A 7,648-nucleotide genomic window follows, 5' to 3' on the forward strand; every position below is an offset into this window, starting at 1 on the left:
GCTTTCAAATAAAATTTGGGGACGGACATCTTCGATATGACTACCTATCCATGAAACGAACCTATTCCTTGTTTTGTTCCAACAGCTGAGTTTTTATTTTTTATCGCCAACGGATGAGAGGAATTGCTGCTGTGCGCCGATGTTTTGGATTAAAATGAACAAATGACAGACCTAGCAATGGTGGTGGCATCTTACTTTGCTATATTCGCCGAATATCTTCAATGAGCGTATATTAGCGGGGCGAAATGAGTTGTGAGATAAGAAAGAGAAATGAGTTAAGGAAGTATCATAAAGAGAGAGAGCGAGTTAACTTTACTTGAGTGAGTTAGATGTAGACTCCTCCCCTAACTCATGAAACTCATAATGCATGGCGAATTAATTTGAGTACAGCACATGCGTAGGAAGTAGCTGTGGGAATAATGCGACAACTACTTTGCAATGGCGGCTGATAAGAGTCAAGTACGGAAGATGCCTTCTATTGTCTCTCTGTTGACGTGTGGCAACTACGAAATACGCAAACCGGCTGGTGTAATAGTTGTGTTATGAGATTTATATCCCAATTGGCCCACATTTGTCATGCCACTGCGCTGAAATTGAGAATTCTGTAGGAATGTCACCCACGCAAATGAAAACAAAATAAGTACGTGTTATGTGTGATACCCATTTACTTGCAGATCGTAGGAATATTTCTTCCACAGGTGATTCACTTGTTCTATTTAGAACAAGTTTCGCAGAGTTCCAATTGGATTCAAATAAAGATATAAATTAGATTCAATAACTGACATAAACTGCAAACCGATAGTGAATAATACACGCAAAGAAAAGCAGGGATGTATGGGTTTCAATTCAATATTGATATTATAGGTTGGATATTACTTCATCTAGCTATGTCCTACATCCATTGTGTTCGAAAAGTTTTGACCGTTTTTAAATACAACAAGAATGTGACAAATTTGTATGAATTTTATACTTTGATACTCTTGATCACAATTGAATGAGGCTTTATCAGTTATGATCCGAGTGAAAATATGCGAACCAGAAACCCAACATTGAGAGATTACGCTTCGTAACAGTAACGAAATTGATCATTTTTTTCTTTTTCTATTAAATAACGATACAACGAAACCAATCGTTGCATTAACGAATTCCTACTTTGGTTCAATACACAGAAAAAAAAGTGTCTTGTAAATTTAAGGACCATTTTGACTTCCACATAGTTCAACAAATTTACTGTAATATAGTTCATTTTTCGTAACCACAACGAAAATTAACTTAGCTAAAGGAAAACTTATAAAAATTCAGTAAATGTTTTTTAGTTCACTAACTACGAAATGGGAAGGATTTTTCCTTAAATAAATTTCCAACACAGTAGTTAATGCATCGTTGATTCTATTATAAAAATACATGGGCAATATAAAAATCTTACTACGAAATGTAGACAATTTACTAAGAAAAAATTTTGTATGGAAAAAAATTTTTGTAGTAAAAATTAACTTAACGACATTACCGATTCGTATGATGGCTACCTACAGATTATTTCCCTTTTTATTATATGTTGGAGTGTTTTTCCTCACATTGAAAATTTTAGATAAAGTAGAATAAAAAGTAGTTAATATAATCCTTGCCGGGTGTATATCATTTTTTATAGATTCCTCATAGATTTGGTATATATTTTACCTTAACTTATAGATAGAATTCAAACTAATCAATAAACGTGCTACTGGAAAATGTGAGTGCATCATGTGAGGGAGTTTTTAAGAGACATTTTGTGTATATCTCGTATGATTGTTTGTGTTTGTTATTGCGTCATTTATGCTGTTGTTGGTTGTTTTGATTCTAGAGACAATGGAATGTTCCTTGTGTGTTGTTGGTATCTTTTGTGGTGAGAGTTGTTTTCTTGCAATAGCGAGATCAGAAAGGGATCGTGTGTGTGTGTGGAGTTGTTTTTCTTTACGGCAGGTATGTATCCCTTATGACTATTTGTGTCTTTGAGTTTTATTGTTGCATTCAGTTATGTTGATGCATTTATGAAGTGCACACGTGGATTTAATTTTGCAAAATTGTACGTGAGGTATTGGTGATTATTAATGAAAATACATTTATTTCGAAACATTTTATAAACTGAGAAGTGAATGATGTGATGTTAGAGTAATCAGAAACGCTTTTTATTGATAAAAACAAATAACAGATTAAAGAACTGTATATTTCTGTTAATAGTTTAAAATTAGTGCGGATTTTTAATTGATTTACATAAAAAATATACAACATGAGTGGTAATAGGATGATCTATATTTATTCTACATCTGGATCACAGGTTGGAGATGCAACCATGTTTTTGAATCTATATTTTTTATGTTACATCAATTCCTACAGGTGAGTACTAAGTTCGAGTTTAAACGCTAAAAATAAAAATAAATTACTAAGAAAAGTGTAAAATTGTACGTCTTCCGATACAAATTTAAATATAACTTGATGGAGAATAGCCCAAACCAAGTTTTTTATACAGATTATTTTTTTATAATGGATTATTAAAGAAAACGTATCATGAAAATTGCGATTTTAGCCTCTAAACTCGAACTTAATATCCACCTTAAATACTAAATGCTATACTGACAATTGGAAATTATGTCTAATTTTTTTTTCATTTTTTATTTCAAATATATTCTGAGAATAATTTCAAAAACGTCCCATTAGTCCATGGATATGATTTCAATAATGTACCAACTGGATGGATTTTTCAATGTGGTAAGTTTTCTATAAACGGTATTTTGTCCGTTTTTAATAAAACTAAAATTTAAATTTATTAAAAATTATTATTTTCACTTGCAGGTAAACAGGTCTTGTAATGGTATTTTTTTGAATATTCTTACTGTTTAATGCTAATTAAGCTGATATCCTTATTGGCTCTAGGAAACACTCTTGAAAACCGTAAGTTAAAAATCAATATGAACGATAGAATTTGATAATATTTTTCTTATATTTTGTATAACTTGCAATTTCAGATGCTTATAAGACAAATCCGCCCAACAAAAGTTAGCCAAAATCGATGAAATTGGACAATTCAATATATCTTTCATCTGGATAGAAAGCATGGAAATTTAAATTAATTAGTTTAGTCCTAATAACATAGAATATTACTCTTTTGAAGAAGCAATTACTAACTACCGACAAGTAACTGCATCCAACGTACTAATAAAAATATTTCCTTTATTGTATATCATAAGCCATAGTTTTGTGTAATATAATAATAATTTTTTGAAATAAAATACTGGTGGTTATAGAAAATTGACTTGTTTTGCACGAAAAATTTCTTAGTTGTATACAGGCTTGTTGTACCTTTGATTCCTCAATTTCTCTACTTTTTTGAAAATTATACCGACAAACAGTTTATTTCAAACCAATTTCTTAATACTGGTTTCCCAAAAAATCGTTAATTTTTCCGGATAGCAGGAATATTTTGAATGAGTTTAACTATATTCTTCCCAAAGCATAGTAATAATGAACTAAAATACGATGCAATACATGAACTAATTTATAAGAAAATCATGAACTTATCTAGATGAAAAAAATCTTTGGCGCCAAATCATGGTCATTCTTACTATGGGCTAGTTCATTTTTCATAAAAAATAGTAAACTTTTTTTTCGGTGTACTAAGATCAGGGAGCCACCGTGGTGTAGTGTTTAGCATGTACGTCTTGCATACATAGGTTCGTGGGTTCAACCCCAGTTTCGATCGAACACCAAAAATTTTTTCATCGGTGGGTCATCCCCTCCCAGTAATACTGGTGACATTCCTGATAGTTTCAAAGCTTCTCTAAGTGGTTTCACCGCAATATGGAACGCCGTTCGGACTCGACTATAAAAAGTGGGTCCCTTGTTGTTGAGCTAAACATAGAATCGGGCAGCACTCAGTGATAAGATGGTATCACAACAGTGTTGCCAGGTTGGGGGGTTTTCACCCCAAATTAAGGGGTTTTTTCACGTTAGGAGGGATTTTTGGGGGTACAAAAATATCTTAGACCTTATAAAGTGCAGTAATTCTCAACCAAATTCAGAACAATTCTGGCATGCTTTTGAGAAAAACGGTGCGGAAAGTCAACCTAAGTTTCTAAATACAAGCAAGTATGCGATAGCATTATCTTCGTCGAAAGGGTATTTTTAATATTTGACACAAATAAAAACAAATTAACGGCCATTTTCATGTAGCTCCGTTAGGCTTTAACTGCCAGTTAACAGAAAGAATAATGGAAATATCTTTTCTGCGGTTAACTTTAACTGAAAATTTTCAGCAGTTAAGTTTCTAACTGGCATATGGAATATATACGCAAGATAACAGATATGTAGATATCACGGTTTAAAAGTTCGTTGGCTAATGTAGCACTAACAGAGCTTCATGAAAATGGGGGTAAGAAATCATTTTTAACTTAGCAGCTGAAAGCATTTTAAGAGTTAAATTTAAATTTTTGGTTCCATAATTCCACGCCAACAATTTTGGCGAATAATGTATATATTTACTGATTTTTTTATTTCTGTTATTTATACTTTATAAACCGTTTTTTTAAATTAATTTGATTTAAAGGATTTATACATTGAATTATTTTGTTTTGCCTGCTTTTTAAGTTTTTATACATATTGTATTATTACACCCTTAGAAAAAATACTTTCTTCAAACAAAAGTTATAAAGTACTTTCTTAAAGAACAAATTTTATTTTTTCTTTACTTCAAAAGAAAATTGTTAGCAACAAACAAAACTTAGTTTGTCTAAAAGTTCCTCAGAAACGAAAACTCTTCTTTGTATATATATTTGTGTTAAATTTAATTTTTAAAGTGAATCACTACAGGATTTTTCCACGAAATTTGGGACCCTTTTTGTACTATTAACATTCTTAAATGTTTTGGGGGTTTTCGAAAAAAGTTTAGACCAATTTAGGGGCTTTTTATTAAGACTTGGGGAGGTGGGGAATCAAAAATCACCTGGCAACACTGTATCACAATTGAATGAATGGTCTAAGTTAGCCTGACAATATTGGGCTTACACTATAGCCAACGTGTTTCCGTTATAACTATTAATTTACAAATATCGTATAAATAAATAATATTAAATGTTTATAAAAGTTAATCAGAGAGAGACAAATAAAATAGAGAAGAGAGAACACAACAACTGTGGTACCACAATGGTGCACCCAGAAAAAAGAGCCTTCGAAAATAAAGGAAAAAAATCAGTAATAATTTACGGCCATTGAAGTTTATACCCACGTTTAGTTCATAAAATGTTTGAGACATACATAAAAAGTTAAAGTAAAATATCATTAGACAGTGGAAAATTTCCAAAAAAAATAAAATTTAACTACAAACAAATATTTTTTTTATACCCACCACCATAGAATGGTGATGGGGGTATAATAAGTTTGTCATTCCGTTTGTAACACATCGAAATATCGATTTCCGACTACATAAAGTATATATATTCTTGATCAGGGAGAAATTCTAAGACGATATAACGATGTCCGTCTGTCTGTCTGTCTGTCTGTTGTAATCACGCTACAGCCTTCAATAATGAAGCAATCGTGCTGAAATTTTGCACAAACTCGTCTTTTGTCTGCAGGCAGGTCAAGTTCGAAGATGGGCCATATCGGTCCAGGTTTTGATATAGTCCCCATATAAACCGACCTCCCGATTTGGGGTCTTGGGCTCATAGAAATCGTAGTTTTTATCCAATTTGCCTGAAATTTGAAATCTAGAGGTATTTTATGACCATAAAGAGGTGTGCCAAAAATGGTGAGTATCGGTCCATGTTTTGGTATAGCCCCCATATAGACCGATCTCCCGATTTTACTTCTTGGGCTTATAGAAACCGCAGTTTTTATTCAATTTACCTGAAATTGGAAATCTAGAGGTATTGTAGGACCACAAATACGTGTGCCAAAAATTGTGAGTATCGGTCCATATTTTGGTATAGCCCCCATATAGACCGGTCTCCCGATTTTACTTCTTGGGCTTATAGAAACCGCAGTTTTTATCCAATTTATCTGAATTTGGAAATCAAAAGGTACTTTAGAACCGTAAAGAGGTGTGCCAAAAATGGTGAGCATCGGTCCATGTTTTGGTATGGTGCCCATATAAACCGACCTCCCGATTTGGCAGGTCAAGTTCGAAGATTGGCTATATCGGCCCAGGTTTTGATATAGTCCCCATATAAACCGTCCTCCCGATTTGGGGTCTTGGGCTTATAGAAACCGCAGTTTTTATCCAATTTGCCTGAAATTTGAAAACTAAAGGTATTTTATGACCATAAAGAGGTGTGCCAAAAATGGTGAGTATCGGTCCATGTTTTGGTATAGCCCCCATATAGACCGATCTCCCGATTTTACTTCTTGGGCTTATAGAAACCGCAGTTTTTATTCAATTTACCTGAAATTGGAAATCTAGAGGTATTGTAGGACGAAAAATTGTGAGTATCGGTCCATGTTTTGGTATGGTCCCCATATAAAACGACCTCCCGATTTGGGGTCTTGGGCTTATAGAAACCGTAGTTTTTATCCAATTTGTCTGAAATTGGAAATCTAAAGGTATTTTAGGACTATAAAGAGGTGTGCCGAAAATGGATAGTATCGGTCCATATTTTAGTATAGCCCCCATAAGAACGATCTCCCGATTTAACTCCTTGGGTTTCTAGAAACCGTAGTTTTATCTGATTTGCCTGAAATTGTAAATATTCTGGTATTTTAGGCTCACAAAAACGTGTATCGGATTAAGTTTTTATCGGTCCATTTGGTAATGCCTCCATATAGACCGACTTCACTTCTTGAGGGTGTAGAAGGCGCACTGATCATGAAAATTGCTTGAAACTCAATTTAAAATTTCCAGATTTTCTTCTACAGATTTAAGATTTCAAATCAAGACGTTATTTTATAATTTTCTTGCACACTTACAAGAGATGTTAATGATTCCTCTAACACTCAAACAAAAATGGTTCTTATAAATCCAAAATCTGATATAGTCTTCATAGGTAAAATCGTTAAATGTATGTTCGTGAAGTGTACTGGCTGAACTGCTCTGCTTGATCTGTCCTCAAACCCTCTGAAATTTCAAAGGAAACCCTAATATTTGGTATTATACTTGATTTATGGTGGTGGGTATTTAAAATTCGGCCCGGCCGAATTTACTGCTGTATATACTTGTTTTACTATCAGGTAACATTCAGTGAATCCAAATCTGGAAAAATTATTTTATGATCTTTTCTTCTTAAGGCAGCATGTTATTAAAACTGGAAGGTCCATGGAGCACAAACGCTGTTGTTTAGGTGTAAAAAGTATATGTTTGGAAGTCAAATTTTTAGCACATTATTTTTATGTGCAAGCATATATTGTCCATAAAATCTCATAATATGTTTGTGACATATATGATAATATGTTAGAACATATTATGTTTAGGACATAACATTTTTTTTATATATAATATGTGTAGATGCAAACATATATTAATTTAGAAATTGCCTATACTGACATATGTGTTTAGAAAGAGAGACCGAGAGAGTATGCTGCAAGTAAAAAAATTAAAGTAACCAAATGGCGCCTTAAAAATATTTACACACAAAGAAGTTAAATAATACCTTATATATCACGCAGAGAAGAAACATGATTGTCA

The 7,648-nt window shown here is 32.9% G+C and overlaps 1 long non-coding RNA gene across 1 annotated transcript; it reads left to right on the forward strand.

The window, feature by feature from the left end:
- The first annotated feature begins 1,608 nt into the window (after positions 1-1,608).
- LOC142236162 (uncharacterized) lies at positions 1,609-3,289 on the forward strand. Its single transcript, XR_012721921.1, has 3 exons — positions 1,609-2,745; positions 2,830-2,928; positions 3,003-3,289. It is a non-coding gene; the product is annotated as an uncharacterized LOC142236162 (long non-coding RNA).
- Positions 3,290-7,648: the final 4,359 nt, after the last annotated feature.

This window comes from Haematobia irritans, chromosome 4 (genome assembly GCF_050003625.1).
Source record: "Haematobia irritans isolate KBUSLIRL chromosome 4, ASM5000362v1, whole genome shotgun sequence".
Classification (NCBI taxonomy): domain Eukaryota; kingdom Metazoa; phylum Arthropoda; class Insecta; order Diptera; family Muscidae; genus Haematobia; species Haematobia irritans.